The sequence below is a fragment of the Saimiri boliviensis genome, chromosome 2 (assembly GCF_048565385.1).
Source record: "Saimiri boliviensis isolate mSaiBol1 chromosome 2, mSaiBol1.pri, whole genome shotgun sequence".
Lineage (NCBI taxonomy): Eukaryota > Metazoa > Chordata > Mammalia > Primates > Cebidae > Saimiri > Saimiri boliviensis.
Window position 1 is genome coordinate 110386663 of NC_133450.1, and position 18953 is coordinate 110405615.

The window sequence follows — 18953 nt, forward strand, 5'->3', positions numbered from 1 at the left end:
TACAAATACAACCGTTAGCTGTATCTTGGAAAATAATACAAATACACCCCCAAGCTGTGTTATTTTCAAGAATACAAATACAACCCTTAGCTTTATCTCGGAAAATAATACAAATACAACCACAAGCTGTGTTATTTTCAAAAATACAAATACAAACCTTTGCTGTATCTTGGAAAATAGGACAAATACACACCCAAGTTGTGTTATTTTCAAAAATACAAATACAACCCTTAGCTCTATCTTTGAAAATAACACAAATACACCCACAAGCTGTGTTATTGTCAAAAATACAAATACAACCGTTAGCTGTATCTTGGAAAATAATACAAATACACCCCCAAGCTGTGTTATTTTCAAAAAGACAAATACAACCCTTAGCTGAATCTTGGAGAATAGTACAAATACACCCCCAAGCTGTGTTATTGTCAAAAATACAAATACAACCCTTAGCTGTATCTTGGAAAATAATGCAAATACTCCCGCTTGCTGTGTTATTCTCAAAAGTACAAATACAACCCTTAGCTGTATATTGGAAAATAATACAAATACACTCCCAAGCTGTGTTATTGTCAAAAATACAAATACAACCTTTAGCTGTATGTTGGAAAATAATACAAATACACCCACAAGCTGTGTTATTTTCAAAAATACAAATAAAACCCTTAGCTGTATCTTGGAAAATAATACAAATACACCCCCAAATTGTGTTATTTTCAAAAATACAAATACAACCCTTAGCTGTATCTTGGAATATAATACAAAAACACCCACAAGCTGTGTTGTTGTCAAAAATGCAAATACAACCCTTAGCTGTATCTTGGAATATAATACAAAAACACCCCCAAGCTGTGTTATTTTCAAAAATACAAATACCACCCTTAGCTCTATCTTGGAAAATAATACAAATAACCCCCAAGCTCTGTTATTTTCAAAAATACAAATAAAACAGTTAGCTGCAACTTGGAAAAAAATACAAATACACCCCCAAGCTGTGTTATTTTCAAAAAGACAAAAACAACCCTTAGCTCTATCTTGGGCAACAATACAAGTACACCCACAAGCTGTGTTATTTTCAAAAATACAAATCCAACCCTTAGTTGTATCTTTGAAAATAATACAAATACACCCCCAAGCTCTGTTATTTTTAAAAATACAAATCCAACCCTTAGCTGTACCTTGGAAAATAATACAAATACACCCCCAAACTGTGTTATTTTCAAAAATACAAATACAACTCTCTGTTGTATTTTTGAAAATAATACAAATACACCCCCAAGCTGTGGTTTTTTCAAAAATACAAATACGACTCTTAGTTGTTTTTTTGAATATAATACAAATAAACCCCCAAGCTGTGATATTTTCAAAAATACAAATACTAAATCACTTAATTCGGGGACCGTTTTAACTGTGTATTCTGAACAACTTGTCTAGCATTCAAAGCACGGACAGTTTTAGCTGTGTATTTTCAAAAAGTTGTCTCTACATGCCATAGCTCTTGAAGTCAAAACGAGTGATCTGTGTCCCCTTGAGTTCAGCATTGTTTTCGTAAGAAAGGATTAAGTTCTATTTGAATTCTGGAAAACTGCTTCTCATCCTGTCAATCAACTGTCAGTTTTGTGTGTTAACTTCCAGGAGAGGTAATAGAATCAATCCAAAATCAAAGGTGTATTCAACTCCAGATTGACAAGTCAAATCAAGAAAGCAGGCACTGAGTCAGAAGAGGTATCTTTTCCCAGTAGGCCTTAAGGCCCACATAAATCCCTGTGAAGGAATCGGGAAAGAGACAGAAAGGGACTCGCCTAAGGCTTGTCACTTGAAAGGGCCTGGCAGACTGACTGGCAGAGGGCTTGAAATCAAATCCAAATCTTCGGACGTGTAATTCCACAGGGTGCACCGCCTCCCCCAGGCCCAATGTGACACTTCAATGGCTTAAGGAGAGCTTGAAGTGATGGATGTCAACATGAAGAGACATTAGATTCCATCGGACCTGTCTTTGGCTCATTGTCTCTAAGGAGAATGTGCCAGGTTCAAATTCTCACTTTGCTTCTCACCTGAGAGATGTGGCCTCAGTGGTCAATGGGAAATGAGCTGGTTTCAGTCACCACCCTCTCACTCATCATCAAGAAAATTTCCTTCAACCATACATGTATAGTGTTTTCAGGAGTGCTGGGCTTCATCCACAATTCTGAGTAACATGCTAAAAGAGGAAAAAAGATTTGCTGCTCAGGAATGGAGACAGAAACACAGACACACAGACCCTCAGACAGACAGACACACACACACACACACACACACACACACACACACACAGTGACACAAAAAACACCCAAACACAGGCCGCACACACCACTTCTCGTGTTCAGCAAAATACTTAGTGTTTTGAGGTGGGCTTTGAACCAGTCCATGCTCCAAAAAAACACACGCCTTTCTCTATTTCAGCCGTCTATTCTCGTAGGAAATGTGAATAATTCTTTCAGACACGGCTCATGATGACAGTGACCACTCTCATTTCACCCTCAGAGGCAGACAAGGGAACTGCAAAGGACTCAGGTGTCGTCCCTGCTGACTGAAGAGGACTCTTATTTCCCCTCGAACCCAAAGTCACAGAAAAAGTAGCTTTCTCTTTGAAGAGCACGCCACTTTTAAAAATACACAGCAGTATTCTGAAAACCTTGTCTAGCATTCAAAGTACGGACAGTTTTAGCTGTGTATTTTCAAAAAGTTGTCTCTACCTGCCATAGCTCATGAAGTCAAAACTAGTGATCTCTGTCCCCTTGAATTGAGCATTCTTTTATTAAGAAAGGATTAAGTTCAATTTGAATTCTGGAAAACTGCTTCTCATCTTGTCAATCAGCTGTCAGTTTTGTGTGTTAATTTCTAGGAGAGGTAATAGAGTCAATCCAAAACCAAAGGTGTATTCAGTCCAGATTGACAAATCAAATCAAGAATGTAGGCACTAAGCCGGAAGAGGGATCTTTTTTTAGTGGGCCTTAAGGCCCACATAAATCCCTGTGAAATAATTTGGAATCAGAGACAGAAATGTCCTCGTCTAAGGCTTGTCGCTTGAAAGTTCCTGGCAGACTGACTGGCAGAGGGCTGGAAATCAAATCCAAATCTTCGGACGTGTAATTCCACAGTGTGCACCGCCTCCCCCAGACCCAATGTGACACTTCAATGGCTTAACGAGAGCTTGATGTGATTGATGTCATCATGAAAAGACATTAGATTCCATCGGACCTGTCTTTGGCTCATTGTCTCTAAGGAGAATGTGCCTGGTTCAAATTCTCACTTTGCTTCTCACCTGAGAGATGTGGCCTCAGTGGTCAGTGTGAAATGAGCTGGTTTCAGTGACCACCCTCTCACTCATCATCCCATTTCCCCTCAAAGCCAAAGTCACAGCAAATGTAGCTTTCTCTTTGAAGAGCACACAACTTTTTCAAAATACAGAGCTAAAGCGGGGACCGTTTTAGCTGTGTATTCTGAAAATCTTGTCTAGCATTCAAAGCACGGACAGTTTTAGCTCTGTATTTTCAAAAAGTTGTCTCTACCTCCCGTAGCTCATGCAGTCAAAGTGAGTGATCTCTGTCCCCTTGAGTTGAGCATTCTTTGAGTAAGTAAAGATCACGTTCTATTTTAATTCTAGAAAACTGCTTATCATCTTTTCCATGCACTGTCAATTTTGTGTGTCAATTTCCAGTTCAGGTAATAAAATTAGTTCAAAACCATAGGTTTATGAAAGTTCCGATTGATAAATTTACTCAACAATCCAGGCGCTGAGCTTGAAATGTGGTTAGACAAAATTCTGACTAGAATAACCAGCTTAGAGAAGAACATAAACGACTTAATGGAGCTGAAAAACACAGCAGGAGAACTTCACAAAGCACACGCCAATTTTAGTAGTTTAATCAATTAAGTGGAAGGAGGAATATCAGAAATTGAAGATCAACTCTATGAAATAAAATGAGAAGGCCACATTAGAGGAAAAAAAAGAGTGAACAAAAATGAATAAAGACTACAAGACCTATGGGATTATGTGAAGAAACCAAATCTATGCACGATCGACGTACCTGAATGTGACAGGGAGAATGAATCCGAGCTGGAAAACACACTTCAGAATATTACCCAAGAGAACTTCCCTAACCTCGCAAGGCAAGCTGACATTCAAATTCTGGAAATACAGAGAACACCACAAAGATATTTCTCAAAAAGTGCAACCCCAAGGCACATAATCATCAGACTGACCGGGGTTGAAATGAAGGAAAAAATGTTAAGGGCAGCTAGAAAGAGAAAGGTTGGGTCATCAACAAACGGAAGCCCATTAGACTTACAGTGGATCTCTCAGCAGAAACCCTACAGGCCGGAAGAGAGTGGGGGTCAATATTCAACACCCTTAAAGAAAAGAACTTTCAACACAGAATTTCATATCCAGTCAAACTAAGCTTCATAAGTGAAGGAGAAATAAAATCCTTTACAGACAAGTGACTGCTGAGAGATTTTATCACCACCAGACCTGCCTTACAAGAGTTCCTGAAAGACGCACTAAACACGGAAAGGAACAACCACTACCAGCCACTACAAAAACGTATCAAAAGGTAAAGACCAAGGACATAACGAATAAACTGCATCGACTAACGGGCAAAACCACCAACCAGTGACAAAATGGCAGGATAAAATTGGCACGTATCAATATTAATGTTACATATAAATGGTCTAAATGCACCCATTGAAAGACACAGACAAACAGGATAAAAAGTCAAGATCCTTTGTTGTTCTGTATTCAGGAGACCCATCTCATGTGCAAATACACACATGGACTCAAAATAAAGGGATGGAAGAAGATTTACCAAGCAAATGGAGAGCAAAAAGAAGCAGGGGTTGCAATCCTGGTCTGATAAAATGGACTTTCAACCAACAAAGATCAAAAGAGACAAGGTCTTTTACATAACGGTAAAAGGATCAATGCAAGAAGAGCTAAGTATCCTAAATATGTATGCACCCAATACAGAAGCACCCAGATACGTAAAGCATATCACTCCTTCTAAAACTCTTTGAAACAATACAAAAAGAAGGAATACTCCCTTTTTTTAAATTGCATTTTAGGTTTTGGGGTACATGTGAAGAACATGCAAGATTGTTGCATAGCTACAACATGGCAGTGTGATTTGCTGCCTTCTTCCCCTTCACCTGTATCTGGCATTTCTCCCCATGCTATCTCTCCCCAACTACCCACCCCCTGCTGTCCCTCCCCTGTTTCTCCCCGACAGACCCCAGTGCGTAGTGCTCCCCTCCCTGTGTCCATGTGTTCTCACTGTTCAACACCCGCCTATGCGTGAGAACATGCGGTGTTTTCAAAGACCCACAGAGAGACTTAGACTCCCAAACAATAATAGTGGGAGACTAACATTCCACTGTCACTATTTGACAGATCAACAAGACAGAAAATCAACAAGGATATCCGGGACTTGAACGCAGATCTGGACCAAGTGGACCTAACAGACATCTACAGAAATCTCCACCCCAAATCCACAGAATATATATTCCTCTCAGCACTGCATGATACCTAGTCTAAAACTGACCACATAATTGGAAGTAAGTCGCTCCTCAGCAAATGCAAAAGAACGAAAATCCTAACAATCTCTCAGAACACTGTGAAATCAAATTAGAACTCAGGATTAAGAAAGTCACTCAAAACGACACGAGTACGTGGAACCGGGACAATTTGCTCCAGAACAGCAACAGGATAAACAATGAAATGAAGGCAGAAATAAAGATGTTCTTCGAAACCAATGAGAACAAAGACACGACATACCAAAATTTCTGAGACACATTTAAAGCAGTGACTACGAGAAAAATTATAGCAATAAATGCCCACATTGGAAGTGAGGAAAGATGTAAAATCGTCACCCTATCATCAAAATGGAAAGAGCTAGAGAAGCAAGATCAGAAAAAGTTCAAAACCTAGCAGAAGACAGGAAGTAACTAAGATGAGAGCAGAAGTGGAGATAGAGGCAAAGAAAAACTCTTCAAGAAATCGGTAAATCAAGCAGCTGGTTTTTTGAAAAGGTCAACAAAATAGACAAGATAGCCATACTAATGACATAGAAAAGAGAGAAGACTCAAATGGATGCAATACAAAATGATAAAAAGGGTATCACCACCAATTCCAAAGAAATACAAACTACCATCAGAGATTACTACAAACAACTCTATGCATATAAACCAGTAAATCTGGAAGAAATGGATAAACTCCTGGACACTTACACCTTCCCAAGACTAAATCAAGAAGGAGTTAATCCCTTAATAGACCAACAATAAGGACTGACGTTGAGGCAGTAATTAATAGCCTACCAACCAAGATATTCCAGGCCCAGATGGATTTACAGCAGAATTCTACCAGATGTACAAAGAGGAGTTCATATCACTCCTTCTAAAACGCTTCGAAACAATACAAAAAGAAGGAATACTCCCTAACATATTTTACGAGACCATCATCATCCTCAGACAAAACCTGGCAGACATACAACTAAAAGAAAAAAATTCAGGCCAATAGCCATGATGAACATTGATGCAAAAATCTTCAATAAAATACTGGCAAACTGAATCCAACAGCACATCAAGACGCTTATCCATCACAATCAAGTAGGCTTCACCGCGGGGATGCAAGCCTGGTTCAGCATACATAAATCTATAAATGTAATCCATCACATAAACAAAGAAAAAAAAAAAAAACACATCATCTCAAAGGATGCAGAGAAGGCCTTCAACAAACTTCTACAGCCCTTGATGCTAAAATAAATAAATAAATAAATAAAAATAAAAAAATAAAAAAAAATTAAAAAAAAAACTCTCAATAAACTAGGTATCAATGGAACACATTTCAAAATTAAAAAAAGCTATTTATGACAAACCCACAGCCAACATCTAACTTAATGAGCAAAAACTGGAAGCATTCCCTTTGAAAACTGGCACTAGACAAAGGTGCTCTATCTCACCCTTTCTATTCAACATAGTATTGGAAGTTCTAGCTAGAGCAATCAGGCAAGAAAACGTCATAAAGGGTATTCGATTAGGAAAAAAAGAAGTTAAATTGTCTCTATTTGCAGATGACATGATTGTGTATTTAGAAGATCCCATTGTCTCGGCCCAAAATCTCCTTAAGCTGCTAAGCAACTTCAGCAAAGTCTCACAATACAAAATCGATGTGCAAAAATCACAAGCATTCTTATACACCAGTAAAAGACAGAGAGCCAAATAATGAGTAAATTCCCATTTACGATTGCCACAAAGAAAATAAAATGCCTAGGAATACAACTAGCAAAGGCTGTGAAGGACCTCTTCAAGGAGGATTACAAACCACTACTCAAGGAAATAAGGGAGGACACAAACAGATGGAAAAACATTCCATGCTTATGGTCAGGAAAAATCGGTATGGTTAAAATGGCCCTGCTTTCCAAAGTAATTTATAGATTCAGTGCTATCCCCATCAATCTACCACTGACCCTCTTCACAGAACTAGGAAAAAAAAAAACAACAAAACACTTTAAACTTCATATATAACCAAAAAAAAGAGCCCATAAAACGACAATCATAAGCAAAATAAACAAAGCTGGAAGCATCACGCTACCTGACTTCAAACCATTCTCAAAGCTACAGTAATCAAAACAGCATGGTACTGGTACCAAAAATGAGATATAGAGCAATGGAACAGAACCAAGACCTCAGAAGTAATGCCACACATCTACAACCATCTAATCTTTGACAAACTTGACAAAAACAAGCAATGGGGAAAGGATTCCATGTTTAATGAATGGTGTTGGGAAAACTGGCTAGCCATGTGCAGAAAAATGAAACTGGACCCCTTCCTTACACCTAATACAAAAATTAACTCCAGTTAGATTAAAGATTTAAACATAAGACCTAACATCATAAAAACCCTAGAAGAAAGCCTAAGCAAAGCCACTCAGGACATAGGCACAGGCAAGGACTTCATGACTAAGACATCAGAAGTACTGGCAACAAAAGCCAAAATAGACAAATGGGATCTAATTAAACTGAAGCGTTTCTGCATAGCAAAAGAAACAATCACTAGGGTGAACTGGCAACCAACAGAATGGGAAAGGAATTTTGCAACCTACCCATCTGACAAAGGACTGCTATCCAGAATCTACAAAGAACTAAAACAGGTTTACAAGAAAAAACGAACCTATTCAAAAGTGGACAAAGGATATAAACAGACACCTTTCAAAAGAAGACATAGATGAGACTAATAAATACCTGAAAAAATGCTTATCATCTCTGGTCATTAGAGAAATGCAAATCAAAACTACACTGAGATACCATTTCAGGCCAGTTAGAATGGTGATCATTAAAAAATCTGGAGACAACAGATCCTGGAGAGGATGTGGAGAAATAGGAACACTTTTACACTGTTGGTGGGAGTGTAAATTCGTTCAACCATTGTAGAAAACAGTATGGCGATTCCTTAAGGATCTAGAAATCGAAATTCATTTTGACCCAGCAATCCCATTATTGAGTATATGCCCAAAGGATTATAAATCATTCTATTATAAATACCCATGCACACATATGTTCATGGATGAATCTGGAAACCATCATTCTCAGCAAACTGACACAAGAACAGAAAACCAAACACCCCATGTTCTCACTCACAGGTGAGTGATGAACAATAAGCACACATGGGCACAGGAGGGGAACATCACACACTGGGTTCTGTTGGGGGGTGCAGAGTTAGGGGAGGGACAGCAGGGAGTGGGGAGGCTGGGTAGGCATAACATTGGGAGAAATGCCAGATGTGGGTGATGGGGGGATGGGGGCAGCAAACCACCATGGCACGTGTGCACCTTTACAACAATCCTGCAAGATCTGTACGTGTATCCCAGAACTTAAAGTACAATAAAATTAATAAATAAATAAAATAGGGATCAACGCAGAGCAAAAAAGACTTGTTTTCAAAGGTAAAACACAATTTGTATAGAAAAGATAGAAACCAAACACTGATTTGGCACATAATTCAGACATGTTATTGATTGATAAATATCTGAAAAATCAGGTACAAAAAAGTGAGTTACAGGGAACATTAAAATCTGAAAATTATTGTGCATTTAGCAATAGGACAGTACCACAGGGGCAAAGGAATCTCAAAGGCCCCCTATAATCTAACATAAGCTAGCTGAGTTCATCTTGTTCTCAAATTGGACCTTCGACTCCAGCTTATGTGGCCCACTTCCCTACACTCTGAATACAGCTTGCTCATTCATACGTCTTTGCCTTTGGTGACACCTTTTGATGTTCATGGAAAAATCCTCTAATTCCTAAATCATATGCCTCCGTTAAAATCCCTCCCTAGATACACCTTTTCCTCACAGTGTTCCCTAGATGACAATACTATTCTTGCAGAATTGAGAGAGGTCTCACTTAGATAAGATCAAGAAACAGTCCCGGACCTGCCACGTTCTCACACAAATATGTATTACCATGAAATGACTCTCTCACTGTACCACACTTGTTTATTGTGCCCTGCCAAATTAGATCATAAACTATTCTGGAGGAAGAATGGTGTCCATTGTTCTCTTTGTTCCAAATCACCTGGTTGAATAAGAGGTTAATAAATGGTCATATACTTGCTATTTTAGACCTAAAAAAATTCTTCCTAAAAAAAACAAAGTACTTAAAACAATTACTACAAAAGCAAGAGAAGAGGTTAATCTTCCTAATGTCTTTAATTTCAGTGGCCTAGGTAATGACTACTCTCTTCAAGTTGTAGTGCAATTCTTCGGAAGAGGTCGGAGGAAAGACGAGTGAGGAGAATGCAATTTTTTAATGTTCTAAGTACTACTCAAGAAGCAAAGAAGCAGATGTCCTTCGTTTCCATACAGACCAGAAATATGTGATGTAATAGGCTTCACACAGACTGAGAGAAAATTTGTTTATACGTGGGGAAGAATTTTTCACTGCACAGCTAACCACTGAAGCAAGCTTCTTAAAGGAAATTTCAAAAACCACGTAGACAACGATGTCTTTCCATTCGTTGGAACATTTTACTACTATAGGAACAATCGCTTTCTTGACTCTCCTCCCCCTGCCCTAGATCCATCATGAACAAGTGTCTTTGGAAATATCTTACATTTAGAAAGTTGGATAGTCTTACTGGAGTGAAAGAAATAGTTCTTACCATTTTTATTCACAAATAACATAAAAATGTAACAATGATTGCAAGTAGGTACTGAAGAAATAGAGATTACACTGCAGGTTTATAGAAGACACAAAGTCAAAGCAAAAGCAAGCAAAATGTCATCAAATGGAGAAGAAATTGTTCAGCCTTTCTCTTTTCTTGATCTGTACTCTGAAGCTGGCATAAACCCTCATGTTTATTAGAAATGTCCTCAGCAGGGAATCTTGAAGTAGGGATGTGTATCCTAGTCACTAATGGGATTATTTAATCTCCCTGAACCTCTGTTTTTCCGCCATTCATAAGATGAGAATGAGAATACTTATCTACCTATATAGGTGCGACCAGATGCTGTCATGAATATGAACATATTTGCTAAAGTAAAGTGAGCTATTACTGAAATGTATGATTATTATGGGAAATTTGGTGGGGAAAGTAGAATATGATTAGAATAGTATTTTACTCTATTATTATTATTTTACCACAGCACAATTGCCGATTTTCCGTTTAATACTTGTTGAGTACCAGGTTTCCAGGGTAGAGAAATAAACAAAACAAATACTCCTGCAGTGACTGAAGGAAAGCAAACTCTTGTCAAATACATGTTTGTGCCTCAGTACAATACAGCTAACATTTCCTGAGTGCCGGCTAGACAACAAGTGCATGAATATTTTCATATAAACACTCAGAGCTCAATCTTTTTGCTTAAACTATTTTCTGACATGGAAAGAGCCCAGGTTTTCTTTTAAAAAGATAGAAAATTTAGAATGCTCAGTAAAAGTTATGACATCAAATTAATAGAAATTGACTCAGTTTTTACAACTTAAATTTTACGGTGCTTGAACTAAATCAATATCGATTGAATTCTTTTGAGAAAACTTCAACCCTTACTAGTGTTGCTTCCCTCAGGTTGATTCAACAGAACTTTAATCCACCCAAATCATATGTGCTGCGCCTGGATGTGCCTCTGGAGAGCATCGAACTCTCCCTGTACATGAACAGCTTTTCACTCAACTTTTAAATCCCACTTCAATATCATAGAATTTTAGAATTACAAAAGGACCTTAGAGGTTAAAATCTTCCACTCATTCTAGGAGTCTTACAAAATATTCATGGACAATTTTGCCCTGTCTAAAAGCTAGACTCCCTTCTATTATGTAAACATCTAAAAAAAAAAAAAAAAGGCATCATAGTCTTTCATTAGGTAGCCCAAACGATTATATCATTGGTAAAATATTAAGACAAAGTCCGTATTTCTGGAACACATTTAATGCCTCAATTTTGGAAAAAAAAAAGTCATTATTGTCCTCCATCAAAATTAGGTAGAACTGGAAAATTTTTTACATTATTAGCTGGACATAATGTATTTTTAGACCCTCAGAATAAAATACGTACATACTTGCTTTTTAACGCCTGAAATTATCATTAATGTTAGTAGTCTCCTCATCTCTTACATTATGTGAATACAGTATTTACTAATTAATTTACTCAAATATTTTACATTCTTAGTATGTGTCGTGTAGATTACCAGTCCATGAAAAAGATCAAAATTCAATTCTTTATCGTAATTTTTATGTGTTACACAGGGGTGACTCTCTTGCCTCTTCTGTAGCATCTCAGAGGCAATTCTCCATGCCCAACAATCTTCCCTCTCCTTCCATATGTTACCCCAGACATATTTGGGGTTCATAAGTGGAGGACCACAACCCCTGGGCTACCTAAAATAAGCCCCTTACATGCACAGAAACGTTGGCCTGCAGGTTCGGTAGAATGTCCTTCTACCAGAGGACCCTGGATTCCAAAGGTGTTAAGCCATCTCCTGATGCACCTGGTAGAATTCTTTGCTGGCACTACAATTGTCTTTGGCTCTGACCTTCCTGAGCAGGGGTTCCTAACTCCCCAGGCCGTGGACTGAGACTGGTCTGCGGCCTGCTAGGAACTGGGCTGTACAGCAGGAGGTCAGTGGCAGGCAAGTGAGCATTACCACCTGAGACCTGCCTCCTGTTACATCAGCCAGCATTAGATTCTGACAGGAGCGTAAACTCTGTCGTCAACTGCACATGTGAGGGATCTAGCTTGTGCACTCCATATGAGAATCTAACTATTGCCTGATGATCTGAAGTGGATCAGTTTCATCCAAAAACCATCCCAACTGGTTTTGGGGTAAAGCTGCCCAAGACGGAAACCAGTCTCTGTTGTCAAAAAGATTAGGGACAGCTCTTCCCAAGGATGGGACTTCCCAGTTGTGTTAGTCCATTTTGTATTGCTGTAAAGGAATATCTGAGACTGGGTAACTTATTCAGAAAAGAGGTTTCTTTGGCTCACAGTTCTGCGGGCAATACAAGCATGGCACCACCACCTGCTCAACTAGTGGTCAGACCTCTGGGAGCTTTTACTCGTGGTGGAAGGCAAAGGGGAAGCTGGTGTTTCACATTGCAAGAGAAGAGGGAGGTCCCAGACTCTTAACCAGCTAAACTAATAGAGCAATAAATCACTCATTTCCCTGGGGAGGGCATCAAGTCATTCACGAGAGATCTGCTCCCATAACACAAACACCTCCCGCCAGACCCCACCTCCAACACTGGGTGAATCACGTGTCATCATGAGAGTCAGAAAAGACAAAACATCCAAACAATATCCCCAGTTCTCACACCTGTGCAGTGCCTCCAATCAGGGTCATACATAAAGCTGCTGGTGCTGTCATTCGGCCTCTGAAGTTTTTGTTGCACGTGGGTGTGTGCATATGCATATCAGTGGTAACTCCTCAAAGCAAGCCTGGGACTTATCGTCATTTAAGTTTGCATCATGGCCATACTCTTTACATTCCAGTTCCTGGAAGAAAATCCCATGAAACTAAAAACAACAAAGCTGGCCTCCATAGCCACCTCCCTTGTGGGAAATGAGTCATCTAAAATTCACAGGGAGGCATGTTTGGCATGGGATATAGAAATGATCCTTTTTAATGTAGTGCTTTTGGTAGAAAGAATACCCACACTTGGGACAAGCATATTATACGCCATGAAAAACATACAACTTTGTGGTTCATATAACCTCCTCTGAGATGGAAGTCAACATGTATTTTTGATTTTAACCTTCAGACTCAGTACACAAACCCTGTCCAACTCAACTAGACTCTGTCATGCTGGGTGTTGGACAGAAATTACCGATGAGCTTAGTAAAAACAAACCAAGCTAAAGCAGACAACCAAAACTCCTCTGGAAAACATTTTTTTTCAAGTTCTTAAAGGCATTTTTATATGCACTATTTCTTATGCTCTGAAGAAATTTATTTTATATAATCATTTAAGAGATTAAATAACTAGTATAATGAATAGAAAATTACTTTCCAATTATTTGGTTACATTTCTGTACAAGATCAAATGTAATTCACGGGAAAACGGAATCTGTCCAAATAAACCAAAGAATGACACAAATAAAAACTGTCCGAGAATTCTGAATTATTTCTGGAGAAACTGTTATGCCATTGTGTCACTATAACCACTGTTAGCATGAGTGGCAGAGAACGTATTTCCAAGGCAGTTTTAGTGGCAAAATAAGATCTGAACACAATTGCCTTAAATAACTTAAAATAATCACAAATTCCATAATTAGGAATCTACTTATGGATCAAGGCAGACGAGAGGCAGGAGTAGGTGGCAGCTCCAGTCAGAGCAGCATGTGGAGGCTTCCACTGTGAATTTTTGCTCCAGATTGACTCCAAGAACAAACCAGCAATACTGAGATGACTGACAGACCCTCTGAAGGAAACAGACTCTTTCCTCAGGACCCCAGAGACACCCCAAATACTATGAGAGACCCAGCTGTGGAAGTGGAAAACGTCCCCAATGGAGAAGCTGAAGCTGAAAGAAGGAAACCCTCCGGCAAGTTTCCGAGCCTGATTCGTCATTCACCTGGAAACAGACTCAGGGATGCTGCAGGGGGCATCGTGGGAGTGAGACTGGCCCTTCAGGTTTCCTGGGAGCTGGGTGAGGCCTGTGACTGCCAGCTTTCCCCCACTTCCCTGACAACCTGCAAGATCCAGCAGAGGCAGCCATAATCCTAGGTACACAATGCCAGTGACCTGGGAGTCTCATCCCCACCCACCACAGCAACCACAGCAAGACCTGCCCAAGGAGAGTCTGAACTCACACACACCTGGCCCTGCCCTACATGACGGTCCTTCCCTACCTACCCTGGTAGGGAAAGACAAAGGGCATATAATCTTGGGAGAGAAACCCACCAATGGTTTCTCTCCACAATACCACAGCTGATGCTTTCTGGGATGTGCCACCTCCTGGCAGGAGGCCAATCAGCACAAACATAGACCTCTCAATCAACAAAGTTAAGAACCCTCATGGGTTTGCTGCACCCTACACCACCTCCTCCAGAACAGGCACTGGTATCCACAACTGAGAGATCCATAGATGGTTCACATCACAGGACTCTGTGCAAACGATCCCCAGTACCAGCCCAGAACCAGATAGACTCACTGGGTGGCTGGATCCAGAAGAGACAACAATCACTGCAGTCAGCTCACAGGAAGCCACATCCACAGGAGAACAGGGAGAACACTACACCACGGGAACACCCCATGGGACAAAAAATATCAGAACAGCCTTCAGCCCTAGACTTTGCCTCTAACACAGCCTAGCCCAATGAGAAAGAACCAGAAAACCAACCCTGGTAATATGGCAAAACAAGGCGTGTCAACACCCCACAAAAATCACACTAGTTCACCAGCAATGGATTCAACCCAAGAAGACATCCCTGATTCCCCTGAAAAAGAATTCAGGAGGTTAGTTAAGCTACTCAGGGAGGGTCCAGAGAAAGGCAAAGCCCTGTGGGGGTGGGAAAAAAAATCCAAAAAATGATACTAGAAGTGAATGGAGAAATATTAAAGGAAACAGACAGCTTCAAGAAAAAAAAAAATCCAAAATTCAGGAAAATTTGTTCATACTTTTAGAAATGTAAAATGCTCTGGAAAGTCTCAGCCATAGAATTGAACAAGTGGAAGAGAGAAATTCAGAGCTCAAAGATAAGGACTTTGAATTAACCCAACCCAACAAAGACAAAGAAAAAAGAATAAGAAATTATGAACAAAGCCTCCACAAATTATGGGATTATGTTAAATGACTAAACCTAAGAATAATTGGTATTCCTGAGAAAGAAGAAAATTCTAAAAGTTTGGAAAGCATATTTAGGGAAATAACTGAGGAAAACTTCCCTGGCCCAGATAGAGACCTAGGCATGTAAATACAAGAAGCATGAAGAAGACATGGGAAATTCATCACAGAAAGGTCTTTGCCTAGGCATATTGCCATCAAATTATCCAAAGTTAAGAGGAAAGAAAGACTCTTAAGAGCTGTGAGACAGAAGCACCAGGTAACCTGTAAAACCAAAGTCACCCGATTAAAAGCAGATTTACCTGCATAAACCCTACAAGCTAGAAGGGATTGGTGTCCTATCTTCAGCCTCCTCAAACAAAACAGTTAGCGGCCAAGAATTTTGCATCCAGTGAAACTAAGCATTATTTAAGAAGGAAAGATACAGTCATTTTCAGACAAACACACACTGACAGAATTGACCATTACCAAACCACCACTACAAGAACCGCTATAAAAGGAGCTCTAAATCTTGAAACAAAATCCTGGAATCACACGCAAACAGAATCTCTTTAACGCATAAATCACACAAAACCAATAAAACAAAATTACAAGGTAAAAAGCGAAAACAAAACAACACAGACTATGCAGGCAACAAAGAGCATGATGACTGCAATGATACCTCACATTTCAATACTAACATCGAATGTAAATGGCCCAAATGCTCCACTTAAAAGATGCGGAACTGCAAAATGGGTAAGAACTCACCAACCAACCATCTGCTGCCTTCAGGAGTCTTGCCTGACACATGAGGACTCACAGAAACTTAAAGTAAAAGGCTGGAAAAAGGCATTTCATACAAAAGGACACCAAACTGAGCAGGGATAATTGTTCTTAGATCAGACAAAACAAATTTTAAAGCAACAGCAGTTAAAACAGACAAAGAGAGATAGTACATAATGGTAAAAGGCCTTGTCCAACAGGAAAATACCACGATCCTAAACATATATGCGGCTAACACTGGAGTTCCCAAATTTATAAAACAATTACGAACGGTCCTAAGAAATAAGGTAGACAGCAACACCATAAGAGCGGGGGACTTCAATACTCCACTGACAGCACTAGACAGGTCATCAAGACAGAAAGTCAAGAAAGATACAATGGATTTAAACTATACCTTGGAATAAATAGACTTAACAGATATATACAGAACGCTTCATCCAACAACCACAGAATACACATTCTGTTCAACAATACATGGAACTTTCTCCAGTATAGACCATATGATAGGCCATAAAACGACCCTCAGGAAGTTTCAGACAACTGAAATTATATCAAGCACTCTATCATACCAACAGTGGAATCAAACTGGAAATAAACTCAAAGAGGAACCTTCAACACCACACAAATACATGGAAATTAAATAACCTGCTCCTGAAAGAGCACTGGGTCCCAAAGCAAATTGAGATAGAAATGTAAAAATTTGTCAAACTCAATGACATATTTAAATTACACAACCTATCAAAACCTCTGAGCTACAACTAAGGAGGTGCTAAGAGAAAACTGCATAGCCCTTAACACCTACGTCAAAAAGTCTGAAAGAGCACAAACAGACAATCTAAGGTCGTGCCTCAAGGAATGAGAGGAAAAACATAAACCAAACCCAAACCCAAACCCAGAAGAAAGGAAATAGCCAACACCAGACTAAATGTAATAGAAACAAACGAACAAAAATACAAAAGATAAATGAAACAAAAAGCTGGTTCTTTGAAAAGATAAATAAAGCTGGTAGACCATTAGCAGAATTACCCAAGAGAAGAGAGAAACATCCCAATAACCTCACTGAGAAGCACAATGGAAGATATCACAACTCACACCACTGAAATACTAAAGATCACTCAAGGCTATTACGAACACCTTGACAGAAATAAACTAGAAAAGCTAGAAGAGATGGATGAATTCCTGGAAAAATACAGCCCTCTTAGCTTCAATCAGAAAGAATTAGATGCCCCAAACAAACTAATAACAAGTAGCAAGACTGAAATGGTAAATTAAAAATTACCAACAATAAAAAGTTCAGAAGCAGATGGAATCACCACAGAATCCTACCAGATATTCAAAGAAGAATTGGCAGCAATCCTTTTGACACTATTCCACAAGACAGAGAAAGAAGGAACCCTCCTTAATCCGTTCTATGAAGCCAGCATCAAAGCCAGGAAAGGAGACAACTAAAAAGAAAACTACAGAGCAATGTCCTTGATAAAGATACATGCTAAAATTCTTAATAAAATACTTGCTAAGCAAATCAAACAACATATCAAACAGATAATCTACCATGATCAAGTGACTCATACCAGGGATGCAGGAATGGGGTAACATAAGCATGTCAATAAATGTGCTGTACCACATTAACAGAATTAAAGACAAATATTACATGATCATCTCAATAGATGCAGAAAAAGCATTTAACAAAATCCAGCATCATTTTCTGATTAAAACCTTCAGCAAAATCGGTACACAAGGGACATACCTTAATGTAATAAAGGCCATCTATGCCATACCCACAGCCAACAGAATACTGAATGGGGAAAAGTTGAAAGCATTCCTCCTGAGAATGGAAACAAGACACGGATGGCCACTCTCACCATTCCTCTTCCACATAGTACTGGAAATCCTAGCCAGGGCAATCAGACAAGTGAAAGAAATAAAGGGCATCCAAACAGATAAAGAGGAAGTCAAACTGTCTCTGTTTGCTAACAATATGATCATCTACCTTGAAAACCCAAAGGACTCCCCAAGAAAGCTCACAGAACTGATAAAATAATTTAGCAGATTTCCCAATACGAGATTAATGTACACAAATCAGCTCTTCTATACACCAACAGTGACAAAATGGAGAACCAAATCAAGAACTCAAACCCTTTCACCATTGCCGCCAAAAAAGAAAAAAAAAAGAAAAAAAAAAATACTTAGGAATATATCTAACAAAAGGGTGGACAGACCTCTAGTAGGAAAACTACATAACACGGATGAAAGAAAACATAGATGACACAAAGAAATGAAAACACATCACATGGCCCTGGATGGGTAGAATCAATATTGTAAAAATGAGCATACTGCAATGTACAAATACATGCAATGTATAAACACGATGCAATTCCCATCAAAATTTTACCATCATTCTTCACAGAGTTAGAAAAATAGTTCTAAGGACGGGCGTGGTGGCTCATGCCTGTAATCCGAGCATTTTGGAGGCCAAGGCGGGTGGATCACCTGAGGTCGGGAGTTCAAGAAAAGCAGTTCTAAAATTCATATGGAAACAAACAAGAGCCAACATAGCCAAAGCACGACTAAGTAAAAGGAACAAATCTGGAGCATCACACTTCCTGATTTCAAACTATAAGGCCATGGTCACCAAAACAGCATGGTACTGGTATAAAAACAGGCACATAGATCAATGGGAACAGAATAGAAAATCCAGAAATAAAACCAAATACTTACAGCCAACTGATCTTCAGTAAAGCAAGCAAAAACATCAAGTGGAGAAAGGACACCCTTTTCAACAAATGGTGCTGAGATAACTGGCCAGCCACATGTAGGACAATAAAGCTGAATCCTCATCTCTCACCTTATACAAAAATCAACTCAGGACAGATTAAAGAC

At 39.1% G+C, this 18953-nt stretch overlaps 1 long non-coding RNA gene across 2 annotated transcripts in view; it reads right to left on the reverse strand.

Annotated features, from left to right (window-relative positions):
- Nucleotides 1-1626: 1626 nt before the first annotated feature.
- LOC141583638 (uncharacterized) overlaps nucleotides 1627-18953 on the reverse strand; it is a 29070-nt gene continuing 11743 nt past the window's right edge. For both annotated transcript variants that reach the window (XR_012516395.1, XR_012516394.1), the window contains one exon: nucleotides 1627-2197. This is a non-coding gene — a long non-coding RNA (uncharacterized LOC141583638). The remainder of the gene's footprint in view (nucleotides 2198-18953) is intronic.